Source organism: Coregonus lavaretus, assembly GCF_964263955.1.
Source record: "Coregonus lavaretus genome assembly, chromosome: 10".
NCBI classification, from domain to species: Eukaryota; Metazoa; Chordata; class Actinopteri; order Salmoniformes; family Salmonidae; genus Coregonus; species Coregonus lavaretus.
The window spans coordinates 37,695,796-37,716,504 of NC_139997.1; positions in this window are offsets into that span (position 1 = coordinate 37,695,796).

Here is a 20,709-nt window from a genome sequence, read left to right on the forward strand (position 1 = left end):
AGCCACATGGAGTCATTATGGAGCAATGGTCTGCCTTGCCATTGCGTCTCCTGTTCTGTCCTTGTGTGTCCCTTGTCTTGTCAGCATCTTGTGCTATATGCTATGATTCATTGGGTATGGTCCACCCAATTAGTTTGTAAATCATGAGACAATATTCAGATAATAATTATAATGTATGAATGCTTACTGCTTGGTCATAAATGTACTTGTAGTGGACAGTAAAATTTGACATGTGTATATTCAGTATATATGATATTATAAATACCTCACATGTGACTGGTAATAAGACTAAGCAATTAGCCTATTAAAATGTTTATCTGACTCCATAAAGATAATAAAAATATACAAGCAAGCATAGGCAATGAGTTGACGTTGACTAGCAAGAATTGGTCTGAGAATTGTCTATACCAAAGGCAGATATTTAATTAACATTGTACAATGAATGGATTCACATACAAGACATAAAGCTTAAGTTACTAAGCATTAACTAAGGTTAACTTACAGAACAAAGCATGAACAAAGAGATGCTTACTAGGCCAGAGGCCTAGAAGCATAGGAAATGAGAACTGATCATACAAGTTTCCTCCATGGACTGGATACAGGATAAGAGAGAGAACAAAGGCATTTAATTCAATTTCTTAACATCTGAAGGTGTAACCTTTCAACCCAAAACCAACCACCATTGACCAATCAAACGATAACAAGTTTACAGTAACCTAAACACTCCCAGGCCCAATCTCCACAGGGTGTCACAGTATTTAAAGGCTTGTGTGAGGGATGAGACCAATGTAAATAAGACAGCCTACATACTTGATTCGATGGCGTTTCAACAATAAACTGTGTAGTAGCATAGAATATCTACTGTGTAAGATACATCCCCTTTGTTCTTCTAAAACTTTACCGAAAGTTTTATTAATGCCCTTACAGTATATTAATTGTGCTTACTGTGCAGTTTCTGTCTCTATGGCTGTGAAAGATCCAGCCGTCCTCTGAAGAACTAAGGGGGTGTCCAATCCAAACACTAAAGGCCCTGGTCAAATGAGGTCGGCCCACTGTCGTCCTGCTGTCTGTCCTCTGTTGCTCTACAGCAAACAATATCAGACAAGAGATTTGTTTTTCCTTTGAGAATATGATCACATTGCTGAAGAGGTTACAGTCCACAAAATCTTCAACTTAAAGGTATTTGTTGAAAAAGTTGTCACGCCTACTCCTGCTCCCTCCCTCCGGCGCTCGACATCGCCGGTCTACTAACCACCAGTCCTGGCAACCCACATTGCGCACACCTGGCAACCATCATTGCGCACACCTGCTACCCATCGTTAAGCACACCTGGACTTCATTGCCACCCTGATTACTCTCCCTTCTTATAGCCCTCACCAACCTCAGTCATTAGGCAATAATGGTTCTGTTTTCATGTCCAGACAATTCTCTTGTTTTGTAACTCTCTATGTTTGTTATTATTAAACTCACCATCTGCACCTGCTTCCTGACTCCCTGCGTTGTCGTTACAAAAGTGGTGAGATGTTACCTTGATATACAGCACATTTCACTGCTCAGGTAACACGGCATGTTGACTGGTCTATAATCGGTGATCTGACATGCATGGACATCCACATGCTTCTGGATTCAAATCTGGATACGCTGTAATAGACACAATCCAAACACTGTAATAGTTGGGTTGTTCCACGAAATGAGTGCCTTTTCATATTTTAAGTAGGAATTGTGCACCAATATAGAATTTAAAAAGTCTGTTATATTAAATGAAGTGCCCTTTAATATAGACCACATGGACTATTCAATAAATCAAAAAAAAAATATATATATACGAATAAAGACTTGCTAAAGTGCCAAAATTCATCATTTTGACATGTCCCTCTGTGACTGCTAAGAAGATCTTAACTCCAAAATGTCTCCAGGTTTTCACCATGATTGTAAAGTCTTTGTTATTTTGTTGCTTGGACAGTCATTTCTGATTATTATTTATTTAATGTGATTAGTGATTCATTTTCTACTCTTTTTGGCCATTTTCAGTTTTTTTGTGGTAAACTGAGTGGGTCGAGCTTAACACCCCAACCCTCTTACCCATAGACAGGCTAGAAATGATTTAACAATAGCATTTTTTTTGGTGACGCTTCCATGTCACAAGGGGACTTCAACCCTGTTACTTTATTTGGTACTTAATAGGCCTTTACTATAGTATTTTATTTATTTAACCTCTTTAGATGGGAAAACATGTTTTTTATTAAGTTGAACTCTTTATGACAGAATGATAAAATTAGGTGCAATCAAACGTTTTCTTTCACCAAGTTACACATCTCAAAAGCCATCGACTTGGTGGAATGGCCCAGTTAGTAATATATGTACATGTCCAAAGTTTACACAAGATAAAAATCCAGACAGTACTGTCCATGAAAAATTCTGACCCTGGCTGTCATGAACCCTGCATCCTGAGTCTGTTCCTGCCTGTGTTGCCGTTTTTCTGCTCTGTTTCTCCTGTTTCCCGAAGGTGCCTGAACGCACCCTGTCCGGTTGCCGGGCGACGTTGCTAGGCGGGTGATCTCTCGATTACCAGCTCCTGCTTCTCATCAGCTTCGGCACACCTGGTCCTGATCATCACCCCTTCATAAGCTCTGACCTGACATCCATTCCATGCCGGATCGTTAGCCATAAACAGTACGTTTTGCCAGCGTATCAGCCTCTGAGTACTAGCGTTAGTTTTGTTGTTTTTTTGCACCTTGTTGACCTGCCTTGTACTTACCTCCGTTTGTTCTGTCTACAGTCATTCTCCCGGAACCTTCACCCAACCCCTGCCGTGCCATCAGTTCATCTGCCACTTCACCACCACCTACTCATCTCCGCCACCCGCTCCGTCTCCTGGACTATTCTGCATCTTTTATCTGTAAATAAACACTCTCATTCGTTCAACTCACCTTGTCCTGGTCTGCTTCTGGGTTCGGTCTTAGAGAACCGTGACAGAACGATCCGGCCATAAATGAACCCAGCGGACCTGGACTCTGTTCGCCATGCCATTACCCATCAGGAGCTGATGTTGGGACAACACAGTACGGCGCTACAGGAGATAGCGTTATCGGTTCGGAACTTTTCTGCCAGGCTGACGAAGATCCAGGCTCAGCTCAGTTTGCCGGTGGAGAATCCACCACCGGTTTCACCTCTCTCGCCTGCCGCTTCTGGAGCTGTGCCCTTCAGTGAGCCCAAGGTTCCGACGCCTGAGAAGTATGAAGGGGATTTGGGAAGATGCCGTTCCTTTCTTATGCAGTGTGGATTAGTGTTCGATCTACAGCCCCACTCTTACGCCACAGACAAGGCTAGGATAGCCTTTGTTATTGAATTGCTGCGTGGTAGAGCCCTGGAGTGGGCTTCAGCCGTATGGGAACGACAGGACACCTGCATGGCGTCATACCAGCAGTTCACGGCAGAGATGAGGAAGCTGTTTGACCATCCAGTCCGAGGTAAGGACGCAGCTAAGCGCCTGTTTTCTCTTCGCCAAGGAACTCGCAGCGTTGCCGACTTCGTGTCACGGTTCAGACAGACGACCAGAGGACCACAATTGCGTCACACCAGAAAGTTTATTAAACTTAAGGGAAAAGGGAAGTAGGGAGTGAATGAAGGCTCCAGGGGTAACAGGGATCCCGTCCAATGTGCTGGGTCTGTGCCCCCCCCAGTGGCAGCGATGCGTCCTATGAAGCCGGTGGTGGGTGGTCCAGAAGTCCTGGGGGGGGGAGACACAGACACAACAGGGCGGAATGAAACAAGGCAGCAGTACAGTTAAAGGGAAATCCAAAATACGTAGTAGCAAGGCAGAAGGCTGGTCAGAGTTACCGGGATAGAAGAGTAGTCAGGAGTCGTAATGGCAGAAGCAGGTCTGGATCTCCTGAGGCAGAAGAGTATCCAAAAAACAGGCAGGTCCGGGGTCACAAAACCAGGGTGAGCCAGAAGCGCGAGAAAACAGGTTCCGGGTGTGAGCTTTGCAGACGATCTGACACCGGAGAGCTGAAAGACAGGGCCTTAAATACTGGGAGAGGTAGTGGGTAATGCAGCGCAGCTGGCAGAGTAATTAGAGCAGAGCAGAGCAGGGACAGGTGGAGCTAGTTAGGCTGAGTAGAGAGAGTGGTGAGCAGAGTGGAAGAAAATTAAGGTGGTAACCCGGTGGAGTGAGAGGCCCATGACAGAACCCCCCCCCCAAGGGACGGCCCCAGAAGTCCCAAGAGCAACACCACGCCGGGCGGGAGGAGGGGAGCCGGAGGAGGGCTAGAACTCCTCCGAACGGTCCGAGTGAACGTCCTCATCCTCGGAGGAAGCCGGAGGGCCGTGGTCGGGAGATGGGACAGGTCCCGAGACAGGATCAGGCACAGGACAGGAAGCCGAGCGGGCAGGACGGTTAGGGACCCCTCTGGGGCGGCCCCTACGGATTGCAGGTTGATCAGGATGCCGTTGGTGGAAAGCGGTGATGAGAGTCCTATCCACAATCCGACTAGCTGGCACCCAGGTCCTCTCCTCAGGTCCATAGCCCTCCCAGTCAATGAGGTACTGGAGACCCCTACCCCTCCGTCTGGACCGAAGCAGGCGGCGGACGGTGTAAACCAGACCACCATCGACGAGCCGCGGAGGAGGAGGACCAGGCGCCGCAGGGACCAGCGGACTCTCATGGATGGGCTTAATCTTAGACACATGGAAAGTGGGGTGCACCCTCAGGGAATTAGGCAGTTGGAGCCGGACAGCAGTTGGGCTAATCACTCTTATGATAGGGAATGGGCCAATGAACCGAGGTGCCAGCTTCTGCGACTCCACCCTGAGTGGCAGGTTCTTCGATGACAACCACACCCTTTGACCAACATGGTAGGTGGGAGCAGGAATTCTCCGACGGTTGGCCCCGGTAGTGTAGCTGGCAACGGATCTGAGGAGTGTGGCTCGGGCTTGTGACCAGGTGCGGCGACATCGACGGGCAAAAGCAAGTGCAGATGGGCAAGTAACCTCCTCTTCCTGGCTGGCAAATAGAGGAGGCTGGTATCCATAAACACATTGGAAAGGGGACATACCGATGGCAGAGCAGGTCAGAGAATTGTGTGCGTACTCCACCCATGTCAATTGCTGCGACCAGGAGTGGGGGTTGCGTGAAGTCATGCATCGCAGTGCCTTCTCGAGCTCCTGATTAGCCCGCTCTGACTGCCCATTGGATTGGGGATGGAATCCGGAAGTCAGACTGACTGTGGCTCCCAGCAGGTGACAGAACTCCTTCCAAAAAGCGGAGGAGAATTGTGGACCACGGTCAGAAACTACATCCCTTGGCAGTCCGTGGATCCGGAAGACGTGTTCCAGGACCACCTGGGCGGTCTCCTTGGCGGTTGGGAGCTTGGGGAGGGGAATGAAGTGTGCCATCTTGCTGAAACGGTCAACGATGGTGAGAATGACGGTCATGCCCCTTGAAGGGGGCAGCCCCGTGACAAAGTCAAGGGCGATGTGAGACCAGGGACGTCTGGGCACAGGCAGGGGCTGCAACAATCCGGCTGGGGGCTGGCAGGACGACTTGTGTTGGTTGCAGATGGGGCAGGCTTGGACGAATTCCCGTACATCCTTCCTCAGAGAGGGCCACCAGAACCTCTGGGCGAGCAGGTTGTAAGTGCGGGTGGAGCCAGGGTGACAAGCTAGGCGGGAGTCATGTCCCCACTGAACGACCTGGGACCTCAGGTCTTCGGGGACAAAAAGGCGGTCAGCTGGGCAAGTGCTGGGACCTGGCTGGTTACGGAGAGCCTCCAGCACCTGTTCCTCAACAGCCCAGGTCAGAGCTGCAACGATGCAGGGACTTGGCAGAATCGACACAGGGTCCTTGGAGGGGGTGTCATCCTTCTGGAATTGACGGGAGAGGGCGTCTGGCTTGGTGTTGCGTGATCCAGGCCGGTATGACAGAGTGAAATTAAACCTGGTGAAGAACAGGGCCCAGCGGGACTGCCTGGAGTTCAACCGTTTGGCCGTGCGGATGTACTCCAAGTTCTTATGATCGGTCCAAACGAGAAATGGAATGGTGGACCCCTCCAGCCAGTGACGCCACTCCTCCAAGGCAAGCTTCACAGCCAGCAGCTCACGGTTCCCTATGTCGTAATTGCACTCAGAGGGGGACAACCGACGTGAGAAAAAGGCACAGGGATGGAGCTTCCTATCCTCCGCAGCCCACTGAGAAATCACAGCACCAACTCCCACATCCGAGGCGTCCACCTCCACAATGAATTGCCGGTCCACATCAGGCATCTGGAGGATGGGAGCGGAGGTGAACCTCACCTTGAGGGTACTGAAGGCTTTGTCGGCTGCTGGGGTCCAGGTGAAGGGTTGCTTGGTGCTGGTTAGAGCAGTGAGAGGGGCAGCAACGGTACTGTAGTTCCGGATAAACTTCCTATAGAAGTTAGCAAACCCCAGAAACTGTTGCAGCTTCTTTCTGTTCTCCGGAACTGGCCATGAAGTGACTGCTGATACTTTGGCAGGATCCATTTGGATACTTCCCTCTGCCACTATGTACCCCAGGAAGGCCACTGTCTTGACGTGAAACTCACATTTCTCTGCCTTGGCGTAGAGGGAATTCTCCAGAAGACGATGAAGGACTTGCTGGACATGGCGGGTGTGTTCAGACAGGTCTCTGGAGTAGATTAAGATGTCATCCAGGTAAACGAAGACAAACTTGTTTAACATGTCCCGCAGTACATCATTCACTAGAGCCTGGAACACAGCAGGAGCATTGGTGAGGCCAAAAGGCATAACCAGATACTCGTAGTGGCCTGTTGGTGTATTGAATGCGGTTTTCCATTCATCTCCCTCCCGGATCCGCACTAGGTGGTAAGCGTTTCTGAGATCCAACTTGGTAAAAACAGTGGCTCCCTGGAGCAACTCAAAAGCAGAGGTGAGCAGAGGCAGAGGGTAACGGTTTTTCACTGTGATGTCGTTGAGTCCCCTGTAGTCGATGCAGGGGCGAAGAGATCCGTCCTTCTTCCCCACAAAGAAGAAGCCAGCACCAGCAGGAGATGAAGATGAACGGATTAATCCTGCGGACAGAGAGCCATTGATGTAGTCCTCCATGGACCTTCTTTCAGGAGCAGACAACGAATAAAGACGACCCCTTGGAGGAGCTGTTCCAGGGAGGAGGTCGATGGCACAGTCGTACGGTCGGTGAGGAGGCAGAGATGTGGCTCTTGCTTTGTTAAACACCTCTCTGAGACCATGGTAGCATTCTGGGACATTGGAGAGGTCAGGAGCGGAGTTAGTAGGTACTGGCCGAGGGGGTAGTGCGGCAGCAAGCAGGCAGGTTCGGTGGCAGTCCTCTCCCCACTCCCTGATCACCCCGGTCACCCAGTCGAGCTGAGGGTTGTGCCGGCGGAGCCATGGGTAACCCAGGATGAGGGGTTGGCCTGGAGAGGGGAGCAGGTGAAACTGGATAGTTTCTTGATGGTTTCCGGAGAGACCCATCGAGACCGGGGCCGTGACATGAGTGACCGATCCGAGTAAGTGTCCGTCCAGTGCCCGGGCAGGAATAGGAGGTGTCAAACGGAGGTTCTCCAGTCCCAGTTGGCGTGCCAGCTTGATGTCCATTATGTTGGCTTCGGCGCCAGAATCCACCAGAGCAGCCAGGGTGTGAGTTGAGTCAGAGAGGCGGAGGTGAACTTGCAGCAGGGGTTTGCGGTCGGAGGACTGGATGGTCATAGAACTCAACCGGACTCCCCCTATGCCCGGTGAGCTTCGGCCCTTTAAAGGGCAGGTTACCACACGATGTCCATCACCTCCACAATAGAGGCAGAGGTTTGAGGTGAAGCGGCGCTGGCGCTCTGCAGGAGTGAGAGAGGCTCGCCCAATCTCCATAGGCTCAGACTGATCAAGCTGACCTGGGTGAGTGGCAGTAGATGACAGGAGCCCAGTCGGATCTCTCCGAATGCCGGTAGTAGGTGGACCTTGGCGCCCCCTCTCACGACGACGGGTCTGTATCCTTCTGTCGATCCTGACAGTCAGTGCGATGGCTTCATCAAGAGTGGAAGGCCGTTCATGGGAGACCAACTCGTCCTTGATATAGTCAGCCAAACTATGGAAGAACGCGTCCACCAACGATGGTGTGTTCCAAGAACTTCGTCTAGCCAGGGTTCGGAAGTCGATGGAATGGTCTGCGACTGTACGTCTGCCTTGTCGAATACTGAACAGTTCACGAGACGCCTCTGCGGTGGGTGAATCCAGGTCAAACACCTTCAGCATCTCCTCAGCAAACAGGTCGAAGGTTGCACATGCGGGGGTTTGACGTTCGAACTCTGCTGTTCCCCAGAGTCGAGCTCGGCCCGTCAGGTGAGTGATGGCATACCCAACTTTAGCCCCCTCCGTGGCGAAGGTCCTTGGCTGCAAGGAGAACTGAAGTCGGCAGCTAGTCAGGAATGGCCGGACCTGGGTTGAATCGCCGTTGAACCGCTCGGGGTTTCCAATCTTGGGTTCCGGAGCAGCGGCTGCAATGACCGGGGCAGGTAACTCGGGGGCAGGGCTGGTGGGCAGACTGGCTGGGGTAAGGTTGGTGAGGAGTTGAATGATCATGGCGAGTTGTTGTTGCTGCTGCTGGAACTGCTGCTCATGCTCATCGGTTTCCATGTCGGGGAAAGTGTGCGCTGAGTCCATAATGGTCAGATCGTACTGTCACGGTTCAGACAGACGACCAGAGGACCACAATTGCGTCACACCAGAAAGTTTATTAAACTTAAGGGAAAAGGGAAGTAGGGAGTGAATGAAGGCTCCAGGGGTAACAGGGATCCCGTCCAATGTGCTGGGTCTGTGCCCCCCCCAGTGGCAGCGATGCGTCCTATGAAGCCGGTGGTGGGTGGTCCAGAAGTCCTGGGGGGGGGAGACACAGACACAACAGGGCGGAATGAAACAAGGCAGCAGTACAGTTAAAGGGAAATCCAAAATACGTAGTAGCAAGGCAGAAGGCTGGTCAGAGTTACCGGGATAGAAGAGTAGTCAGGAGTCGTAATGGCAGAAGCAGGTCTGGATCTCCTGAGGCAGAAGAGTATCCAAAAAACAGGCAGGTCCGGGGTCACAAAACCAGGGTGAGCCAGAAGCGCGAGAAAACAGGTTCCGGGTGTGAGCTTTGCAGACGATCTGACACCGGAGAGCTGAAAGACAGGGCCTTAAATACTGGGAGAGGTAGTGGGTAATGCAGCGCAGCTGGCAGAGTAATTAGAGCAGAGCAGAGCAGGGACAGGTGGAGCTAGTTAGGCTGAGTAGAGAGAGTGGTGAGCAGAGTGGAAGAAAATTAAGGTGGTAACCCGGTGGAGTGAGAGGCCCATGACACTTCGTAGTCGAATTCAGGACATTGGCTGTGGAGAGTGGGTGGAATGAGGAGTCACTGCAAGCGGCCTTTTACCAGGGGCTGTCGGAGCAACTCAAGGATGAGTTGATCTCCTATCCGGAGCCTAGTGACCTGGACAGTTTGGTAGCTTTGTCTATTCGGGTGGATAACAGAGTTCGAGAGAGAAGGAGGGAGAAGCAATGGGGCCCGTCCAATCAATCAGCTTCTCAGTTTCCAGTCGGGTCAGGAGGTGGACCAGAATGCGTCAATCATTGTCCACCACACGGGATTAGTGGAGAGGTCCTGCCTCCAGATTCTGAACCCATGCAAGTGGGGCGGCACGGGTTAACCAAGGAGGAGCGCCAACATAGACGTAAGACCAACCGCTGCCTCTACTGTGGTAGTTCGGGACATTACATCTCCACTTGTTCCCAGCGGCCGTCAAACTGCTCGGCTCGCTAAAGTTGGGAGGACTTTTAGCGAGCCAGTTCCAACCTCTCAATACCCCTGTCAGACCCCGTTTCCCGGCTACCCTCATGAACAGGAATCAGAGTTTAGCGATTAACGCTTTCGTCGATTCAGGTGCCGATGGAAGCTTTATTGATGCCGACGTGGTGGAACAGCTGGGGCTTTCCAAGGAGCGATTACCGGAAGCCATTGAAGCTACCACTCTGAACGGCAGTAGTCTGGCACGTATCACGATGAGGACTGAACCGGTTAAGATGCTGTTGTCAGGGAATCATTCTGAGGTTATCTCATTCTTCATTCTGCCTTCTTCCCATGTTCCTCTGGTCCTTGGATACCCCTGGCTGAAAGAACACAATCCCACGTTCGATTGGGTGACTGGCAAGGTAACTAGTTGGAGCATTGATTGTCATGCTAACTGCCTCAAGACTGCCTGTTCCCATTCTGTTCCCAGTCAGGTGATTGAGGCTAACCCCCCAGATTTGTCCCTGGTTCCCGAGACATATCACGATTTGGGGGAAGTGTTCAGTAAGCAGAGGGCTCTGTCACTCCCTCCCCACCGACCATATGATTGTGCCATAAACCTGTTCCCTGGAGCTGCCTATCCCAAGGGACGGTTAGACAGCATCTCCCGACCTGAACGTGAGGCTTTGGAGACCTACATAAAGGAGTCCCTAGCTGCTGGTCTCATTCGTCCCTCGTCATCACCCCTGGGGGCAGGATTCTTCTTTGTGAGTAAAAATGATGGCTCTCTTCGACCTTGTATTGATTATCGGGGGTTGAATGATATCACGGTCAATAACAAGTATCCCCTGCCCTTGATGAGCTCTGCTTTCGACTCCTTACAGGGTGCTACTGTGTTCACCAAGCTGGACCTACGCAATGCGTATCATCTGGTCCGGATCAGAGAGGGGGACGAGTGGTTGACTGGTTTCAATACACCGATGGGTCATTTCGAGTATCAGGTGATGCCGTTCGGACTGACCAATGCCCCAGCAGTGTTCCAGAGTATGGTGAATGACGTCCTGAGAGATATGATCGGTCTTTTTGTGTTCGTTTACCTGGATGACATTCTTATCTTCTCGAAGGAGCCTTCCAGCCACGTCCAGCATGTCAAGCAGGTTCTGCAGCGATTGCTGGAGAATCGCCTGTTTGTGAAGGCCGAGAAGTGTGAATTTCACGCCCACACTACATCCTTCCTCGGGTACATCATCTCCAGGGGAGAGATTAGGATGGACCAAGAGAAGGTTAGGGCGGTTCTGGATTGGGCCCAGCCCGGTACGAGATTGCAGCTCCAGAGGTTTCTGGGGTTTGCGAATTTCTATCGGAGATTTATCCGTGATTACAGCCGTGTGGCCGCTCCTTTAACTTCCCTGACTTCTAGTACCAGAACCTTCAGTTGGAATCCTGAGGCGGACCGAGCATTTCTGGATTTGAAGAGGCGATTCACCAACGCTCCGATTCTCTCTCAACCTGACACTGCCCGTCAGTTAGTCGTTGAAGTGGATGCGTCTGATGTGGGTGTTGGTGCCATCCTGTCCCAGCGATGCTCCACTGACGGTAAACTCTATCCCTGCGCCTACTACTCTCGTCGTCTTTCGTCTACGGAGAGGAACTACGATGTGGGTAACCGGGAGCTTCTCGCGGTGAAACTTGCCTTGGAGGAGTGGCGCCACTGGTTGGAGGGGGCGGAGCAACCGTTTGTTGTCTGGACTGACCACAAGAATCTTGCTTACGTGCAATCGGCTAAACGTCTCAACTCCCGTCAGGCCAGGTGGTCGTTGTTTTTTGGACGCTTTAATTTTTCCTTGACGTTCCGACCGGGGTCTAAGAACGGCAAGGCGGACGCCTTGTCCCGGATGTTCTCCAAGACGGAGGAGAGTGGGGCCAAGACTGAGACGATTCTTCCCCGGAACCTTGTCGTGGGAGCCGTTATGTGGAGGATTGAGGAGGAGGTTATGGCGGCCCTTCGGACGCAGCCCGGCCCCGGTAACGGTCCACCCGGTCGGTTGTTTGTGCCTGAGTCGGTTCGTTCGGCTGTCCTCCAATGGTCCCACGCCAGCAAGATGGCTTGTCATCCTGGCGTGGCTCGGACGATGGCGCTTCTACGCAGACGATTTTGGTGGCCTGCCATGGGAGAAGATACTCGGAGGTTTGTTGCTGCCTGTCCAGTTTGTGCGCAGAACAAGAGTGCCAATCGGCCCAGCTCTGGACTTCTTCACCCCCTACCGATCCCCCGGCGACCATGGTCGCATCTGGCTCTGGACTTTGTGACTGGGTTGCCCTCTTCTGAGGGGAACACGGTCATTCTGACTGTTGTGGACCGATTCAGCAAGTTCGCCCACTTTGTGCCCATCTCCAAGCTTCCCTCTGCCTCTGAGACGTCCAAGATCCTGGTTAGGGAGGTTTTCAGGGTCCACGGATTGCCCAGTGACATAGTTTCCGACCGTGGCCCTCAGTTCACCTCTGCTGTCTGGAAACCCTTCTGTTTGGCCATTGGAGCTACAGTCAGTCTTACATCTGGATTTCACCCCCAATCTAATGGACAGGCGGAGAGAGCCAACCAGAAGATGGAATCCACGCTGCGCTGCCTTGTTTCCTCCAACCCCACCTCTAGGCCTCTCAGTTGCCTTGGGTTGAGTATGCCCACAATACTCTCCCTACTTCTGCCACTGGGATGTCTCCCTTCCAGTGCCTATACGGCTACCAACCCCCCTTGTTTCCTTCTCAGGAGAAAGATCTCTCGGTTCCCTCTGTCCAGGCCCACATTCGTCGTTGCCACCGGACCTGGCATCGGGCCAGAAAGGCCCTCCTTAGAGTTTCTGACCGTTATCAGCTCCAGGTGAATCGTCGCCGTATTCCAGCCCCCGCTTATGCAATCGGAGATAGGGTCTGGTTGGCTACACGGGACCTTCCTCTGCGGACTGAGTCAAGGAAACTGTCGCCAAGGTTCATTGGTCCGTTTGTGGTGGAGAGAGTGATTAATCCTGTTGTGGTTCGACTCAAGTTGCCTAGTACGCTCAGAGTCCATCCCACCTTCCATGTCTCCTGCCTCAAGCCTGTTCTCCTCAGCCCTCTGTTGCCCCCTCCACCTCCTCCTCCTCGGATGATCGGAGGAGGTCCTGTCTACACGGTGCGCCGCATCATGGATTCCAGACGGCGGGGCCGGGGTTTCCAGTATCTCGTGGACTGGGAGGGGTATGGTCCTGAGGAGAGGAGTTGGATTCCTCGGCGTCAGATCCTTGATGCTGACCTCCTTCGTGACTTCTACCGCCTCCATCCTGGCGCTCCGGGTAGTCTGCCCGGTGGCGTTCGTCGGAGGGGGGGTACTGTCATGAACCCTGCGTCCTGAGTCTGTTCCTGCCTGTGTTGCCGTTTTTCTGCTCTGTATCTCCTGTTTCCCGAAGGTGCCTGAACGCACCCTGTCCGGTTGCCGGGCGACGTTGCTAGGCGGGTGATCTCTCGATTACCCGCACCTGCTTCTCATCAGCTTCGGCACACCTGGTCCTGATCATCACCCCTTCATAAGCTCTGACCTGACATCCATTCCCTGCCGGATCGTTAGCCATAAACAGTATGTTTTGCCAGCGTATCAGCCTCTGAGTACTAGCGTTAGTTTTGTTGTTTTTTTGCACCTTGTTGACCTGCCTTGTACTTACCTCCGTTTGTTCTGTCTACAGTCATTCTCCCGCAACCTTCACCCAACCCCTGCCGTGCCATCAGTTCATCTGCCACTTCACCACCACCTACTCATCTCCGCCACCCACTCCGTCTCCTGGACTATTCTGCATCTTTTATCTGTAAATAAACACTCTCATTCATTCAACTCACCTTGTCCTGGTCTGCTTCTGGGTTCGGTCTTAGAGAACCGTGACTGGCAAACAGAGAGAGAAAGGATCACATCCAAAAACTAAGTTATCTCTCGGACAAGGAGAGCTCATCTTAGTGCATATAGGTTCTGTAATATTTGTATTGTGGCAGGCAGGATATGGGAGTACAGTTTAGTGCTGCTTAAGAAAAACATCTCGTGCCCTACAGCTCCCGGCCCAATAGTAGCATGTGCACTTCCTATTAGGTGTCGTAACATAACACTGCCGTAATACATTACTGCTTAGTAAGAGCATAGTAACTAATATAGACAGCTATAGATCACCGATACTACACTCCTCCCCCATTGCTTTTAACTCCCAGAGAACAAGGTAAATACATTTGTGAAATACTAATGCAATATCTGAACAATGTATTCTTAAACATTTCTTAACTACTGGGTTGAAGCAGACTTTTCAGAGCCCAGCACAAATCCAGGTGATATTCTGCCCTGATAACTAACCCAGGTAATGTCCTTTTTCTTTCCTTTTATCTAGGACATATTAAAGTGTTTGTTTTTACTATTCATTACCTCCTGAAACAGCTCAGCTCACAGGTCAAGCTTTTAAGGTGCTCTTGGCTGTTGAACAGGATATCTCCGCTCCACCTGGGCTTCCGGTGGTGGGCCAGGTTTGGGTGGAAGGTCAGGTTCAGGTGGCAGGTCAGGCTCTGTCTCTCCCGTACGTCCACAGTCAGGAGAATAGTCCTGTGGGTCATAATTGTTCTTGTTCTCTCGGCATGTCTCTGCTGGGGCGCTGAACAGTACCAGATGATCCACATGAATGTTGACATGGTGTCACGAGTGTCAGTGTAATGCAGTGGATCGAAGTCAGGCGCAGGAAACAAAACACAATGGGAGCCACCGGGTTAAATAGGGAAGGAGTAATGACATGATAGGAAACAGGTGTGTGACAATCAGACAACAACAGGAAACATAGAAAATAGATCGGCAGTAGCTAGTATTCCGGTGACGACGAACACCGAAGCCTGCCCGAGCAAGGAGGAGGGGAAGCCTCGGCAGAATCCGTGACAGTACTCCCCCCCCCCCCCCCCCCCCCCCTCGGGGACGGCCAGGAGGACACGGCGCGGGGCGAGTCGGATGACTGCGGTGGAAATCCCTCAACATGGAGGGATCGAGGATGTCCCTCCGGACCGTACCCCTCCCACTCCACAAGATACTGCAGGCCTCCCACCCGACGCCTCGAATCCAAGATGGAATGGACCGAGTACGCCGGTGCCCCCTCGATGTCCAGTGGGGGCGGAGGAACCTCCCGTATCTCAGACTCCTGGAGTGGACCAGCTACCACCGGCCTGAGGAGAGACACATGGGACGAGGGGTTAATATGATAATCAGGAGGAAGCTGTAACCTATAACATACCTTGTTCAATCTCCTCAGGACTTTGAATGGCCCCACAAACCGCCGACCCAGCTTCCGGCAGGTCAGGCGAAGGGGCAGGTTTCGGGTTGAGAGCCAGACCCGGTCTCCCGGGGCATACACCGGAGCCTCACTGCGGTGGCGGTCGGCACTCGAAACCATTCATCCACCGCAGGTGCCTCGATCTGGCTCTGATGCCAAGGTGCCAGAACCGGCTGATAACCTAATACACACTGGAATGGAGTAAGGTTAGTGGAGTGGCGGAGTGAGTTTTGGGACATTTCTGCCCAGGGGAGGAAAACCGACCACTTCCCCCGCCGGTCCTGGCAATACGACCTCAGAAACCTACCCACCTCCTGGTTGACTCTCTCCAGATTTATCGCACAATCCCCCGGACGATGGGGTGGTAATTTAGTCGCCCTCTTTTTACTGAAGACGAGAGCCAAATCGGCATACTCGGAAGGAATGTGCATTGTGGAGACCTGGTTTGGACTCTCCACCGTAGTAGCCCCTACGAAAACCCCTACACACCTCCCTGAGCACTGACTGAACCATCCCTTGAGATCCCTCTGTTGCCAAGAAATAGTGGGGTCATGAGTGGTTAACCAGGGGAGTCCCAACACCACAGGATACACAGGAAAATCAATCAGATAGAGACTAATCCTTTCCTCATGACCCCCTGCGTCCTCATTAAGAGTGGTGCGGTGACCTCCCTGATTAGGCCTGACCCTAACGGGCGACTATCTAATGCATGTACAGGAAAGGGCACATCAACACGAACAGTGGGAATCCCTAAACTAAGTGAAAACTGACGATCAATTAAATTCCCAGCTGCGCCTGAATCTACTAGCGCTTTATGCTGGGAATGAGGAGAAACCTCTGGGGAAAACTACCTCAATACACAGCTGACCAACAGGGAGCTCTGGGTGAGTCGGGTGCTTACTCACCTAAGATGGTCGACTAGTGCTCTGCCTACTGCCTCGACTCCCTGGGGACACTCCCCAGCACCGACCCGCAGTGTGTCCTCTGCGGCCACAGTTGGTGCAGGGGACGGCCCCTCTCCTGGTCTCCCTAAGCGCAGCACCTCCGAGCTCCATGGGGGTAGGGTCGGAGGTGCTGGGAGATGGAATGAACGGGCCCTGATCAGAACGTCCCCGGGTCTCCAACAGGTTATCCAGCCTGATGGACATCTCCACCAGTTGGTCCAGGTTGAGGTTGGTATCCCTGCAGGCCAGTTCACGCCGAACGTCCTCCCTTAGGCTGCAACGATAGTGGTCGATCAGGTCCCTCTCATTCCATCCTGCGCTGGCTGCCAGAGTCCTGAATTCCAGCGCAAAATCCTGGGCGCTCCTCCTCTCCTGTCTTAGGTGGAACAGACGCTCGCCCGCCGCTCTCCCCTCCGGTGGATGATCGAATACCGCCCAGAAGCGGCGGGTGAAATCCTCGTAGCGGACAGATGTAGCGTCAATTCCTCCCCACTCGGCGTTGGCCCACTCGAGCGCCTTCCCCGACAGACAGGAGATGAGGGCGAACACGCTCTCGTATCCCGAGGGCGCCGGGTGAATGGTTGCCAGGTAGAGCTCTACCTGGAGAAGGAAACCCTGACACCCGGCTGGTGTACCGTCATATGCCCTCAGGAGCGAGAGCCGAATCCCACTGGGCCCAGGTGGCGAAGGGGTGCAGTGGTATGGGTGGTTGAGTGGTTAGAGGAGGTGTAGGAAAGCCACCTCTCTCCCATCGGTCCATAGCATTTACCACTCTCTCCATAGCGGTGCCGAGAGCCTGGATCATGCTCTCCTGTCGTTGAATGCGTTCCTCCATCGATCCGGACTGACTGGCTGTACCTGCTGACTCCATCTTTGGTGCGTGTTTCTGTCACGAGTGTCAGTGTAATGTGGTGGATCGAAGTCAGGCGCAGGACACAGAACTCCATGAAAACGTACTTTACTGAGGAAGTAAAGAAACCAATGCAAAATACCTCCACACAGGGAGGAACAAACCCGCTGACCAAACGACACACGAAACAAAAAACAAACACGCACAAAACACAATGGGAGCCACAGGGTTAAATAGGGAAGGAGTAATGACATGATAGGAAACAGGTGTGTGACAATCAGACAACAACAGGAAACATAGAAACATAGAACATAGATCAGCAGTAGCTAGTATTCCGGTGACGACGAACACCGAAGCCTGCCCGAGCAAGGAGGAGGGGCAGCCTCGGCAGAATCCGTGACACATGGCGATGACCAACTTGGACTTGGTAAGTTAAAGGTCCTCTGCGTTGCAAGATCACACCTGAGTTCCACAGGCGCTTGGGGTGTTTGAAATCATGCACCATCACCCTCTCTCCCTGTTTGAATTATCTGACAGTCTTTGAGTGTCTGTCATGAGCTTTCTTCTGCTGTAGCTGGTGCTTTGCCACAGTGTGGTTTCAACAATGTCAGGCGGTTACGTGGTTGGCGTTTCAGAAACAGTTCAGCTGGTGTACATTCCGTTACTGTGTGTGATGTGTTACGATAAGTAAACAGGAAACGGGGAAGCCTTTGGTGGGTGGGCACAGACTGAACCTCGAGTCTAGTCCAGGCCTTCTTAAAAGTTTGCACAGCTCTCTCCGCTGCTCCATTTGATGCTGGGTGGTAAGGTGGTGACATGATGTGCATTACTCCGTTGTTCTTGAGAAATATTTCAATGTCGTTTGACGTGAAGGGAGGGCCATTGTCTGAGATGAGCTCCTTGACTAGTCCAAAGGATGTGAACAGGTGTCTGAGAAGATTGATGGTCTTCTCAGCTGTGGTCAGTTGAGTAGGGAACACTTCCATCCACTTGGAATGGACATCGACGACAACAAGGAAATGTTGCTCGTCAATCTCGGCATAATCCACATGGATGCGTTCCCATGTTGTAGTAGCCCAATACCATGGATGAAGAGGTGCAGTAGCAGGCTTGTTGCGAACAGCTTCACAGGGTGAGCAGTGGAATAAATGCTGCTGAATGTCCTGATCCAGTCCAGGCCATCACAGATAACTGCGGGCGAGTGCTTTCATTCGAGTGATCCCTGGATGTCCCTCATGCAGGTCAGATAGCAGTCTCCTCTTGAATTTGTGAGGTACCACCACCCTTGATCCCCACAGAACACAACCTTCTCGATGAATGGACTAAGGTTATCGTCGTTTACGAAGGTTGGCCAGCCGGCCAATGTTAAGTCCAATACTTTTGAAAGCACTGGGTCTTTCCTTATTTCCTCTGCTATGTCTGAAACAGATATGGGCAGTTCGTCAATGAGAGAGATCTGGAAGACTGCTCTATCATCTTCACTGTCTGTGTCACTTACATGGTAGTCTTGATAGTGACTACGTCTGTCCTCGATCTCGTAGTCGTACACTAGCAATATCAGAGCCCAACGTTGCATTCGAAGTGCAGCCAAGGGTTGTATGGCTGGTAGCTTAGTGGTTAAGAGCGTTGTGCCAGTAACCGAAAAGTCACTGGTTCTAATCCCCGAGCCGACTAGGTGAAAAATCTGTCAATGTGCCCTTGAGCAAGGCACTTAACCCTAATTGCTCCTGTAAGTCGCTCTGGATAAGAGCGTCTGCTAAATGACTAATTTATTTATTTTGGTCCAAGGATGGCCAACAGAGGCTTGTAATCTGTCAGCAGTTGGAACTTCCTTCCGTAGAGTTATTTGTGAAACTTCTTCTCTCCGAATATTATACTCAGGGCTTCCTTCTCAATTTGAGCATAATTTTTCTTACTTGGGGTAAGTCCATGATGCAAATGCGATAGGGTGTTTTTCACCTGATGGTAGAACATGTGAGACGACGGCTTCTACTCCTTATAGAGATGCATCACACACAAGTCTCAGCTTCATCTCTGTGTTGTAGTGGGCAAGCCACTTGCTCTTTAGCAGACAGTGTTTGCAAGTCTTGAATGCTTCTTTGCATTGTGGAGACCAATTCCACTTTGTATCGGCCTGCAGCAGTTGGTGAAGCAGATGCAACAATGTGGACAAGTTTTCCACAAACTTTCCGTAATAGTTCAGGAGCCCCGAAAATGACCTCAGCTCTGAGACATTTGTGGATGCTGGTGCATTTACGATTGCTTCCACCTTGCTGTTGGTTGGGTGCAGGCCTTGTGTGTCAATATTGTATCCGAGATACTCCACTGAGTCCTGGAGGAACTCATACTTGCTGCGTTTCATTCTCACTCCGTAATTTCTCAAATCTTGACATTACTTTGTCCAGCACTACGGGGTGCTCTTCAATGGTTGGTGCTGACACGAGGATGTTGTCCATGAAGCACACAACATTGTCTATGCCGTCCAAGATCTGATCCATTGCGTGTTGGAATATCACTGCCGCTGTCGAGATCCCATAGGCCAAGCGATTGAATCTGACTAGCACCTTGTGTGTATTGATAGTCAGATACTGTTCTGACTCCGGTTCCAGCTTCAGTTGCTGGTAAGCGGATGACAGGTCCAGCTTACTGAAAACCTTCCCACCAGCTAGAGTGGCAAACAGATCTTCAGCATTTGGTAGTGGATATTCCTCTGGTAGTATGCAGCAATTTACTGTGACCTTGTAGTCTCCGTTCTGACATTCTGACGGTCTTGTCTTTCTTTGGGACTACAACGATCGGAGTGGCCCAGTCGCTCCTCTCCACTTTCGTGATGTTATTCTTCTTTAGGCGCTCCAGTTCTTTCTCTACTGCTTCCTTAAGAGCATAGGGAACTGGACGTGGTTTGTGAAAGATAAGCTTGGTTCCTTCTTGCACTCTGACTTTTGCTCTGAAATCTTGTATCTCGCCGTAGCCATCTTTGAAAAGTTATTTGTGCTTCTCCAGCATGTTAGTGAGTGTAGCCTGACTCACTGGTTTTTCATTTCTCAGACTGAAGATATTTCCCAAGTTCAGTTTGATCTTCTGTAGCCAGTTTCTGCCTATCAAGGCTGGTTTCTCTCGTTTAACAATGGTAAGCGGTAGCATCCACTCCTTCCCCTCATACTGGACTGGTACTTGGATCTGCCCTAACACAGGAATAGTGTCACCAGTGTATGGTGAAAGGCGGATGGATGCTGGCTGAAGAGGGCACTCTTTCAGTTTTTCTTTGTAGATTCTCTCTGGAACAAGAGATACAGATGCTCCGGTGTCCAGCTGCATTTTTACTGGTTTTCCAGCTAACTCCATGCTGAGATAGATTCCATCTTTTTGTTGTTGAGCTGTGTAGACTGTGAACAGTTCCAATACGATTTCAGCTGTACCTTCCTCTTCTTGTGCTGCATCTGACACCTTGTGCGCTCTTGCTGTGTGTTTTGGAGCTTTACATACTCTCTGTAAATGTCCAACCTTTCCACAATTGTGGCACTTTTCATTTTGGAATCGACATGCAATGTGCTGATGATTATCTCCCTCACATCTGTAGCAACTTGGCTTAGAATTTTGGGATGTGGGCTGCTGTGTTCTTGTGTTGCCTTGAGGATGGGACTGAGAAAAATGTGACTTTTGTGAGCATTTTCCTCCACGTGTGTCACTGACTTTGTGAACTCCTTTCTGATGATCTGTATGTCCCGATAGCTCAAAAGTATTCCCTGTGGGCAAGCTCGAGTCCAAGTGCGATATCACAGGCTTTCTTGAAAGTCAAGTCCTTCACTGACAGAAGCCGTCTGTGATATGCTTCACCTGTGA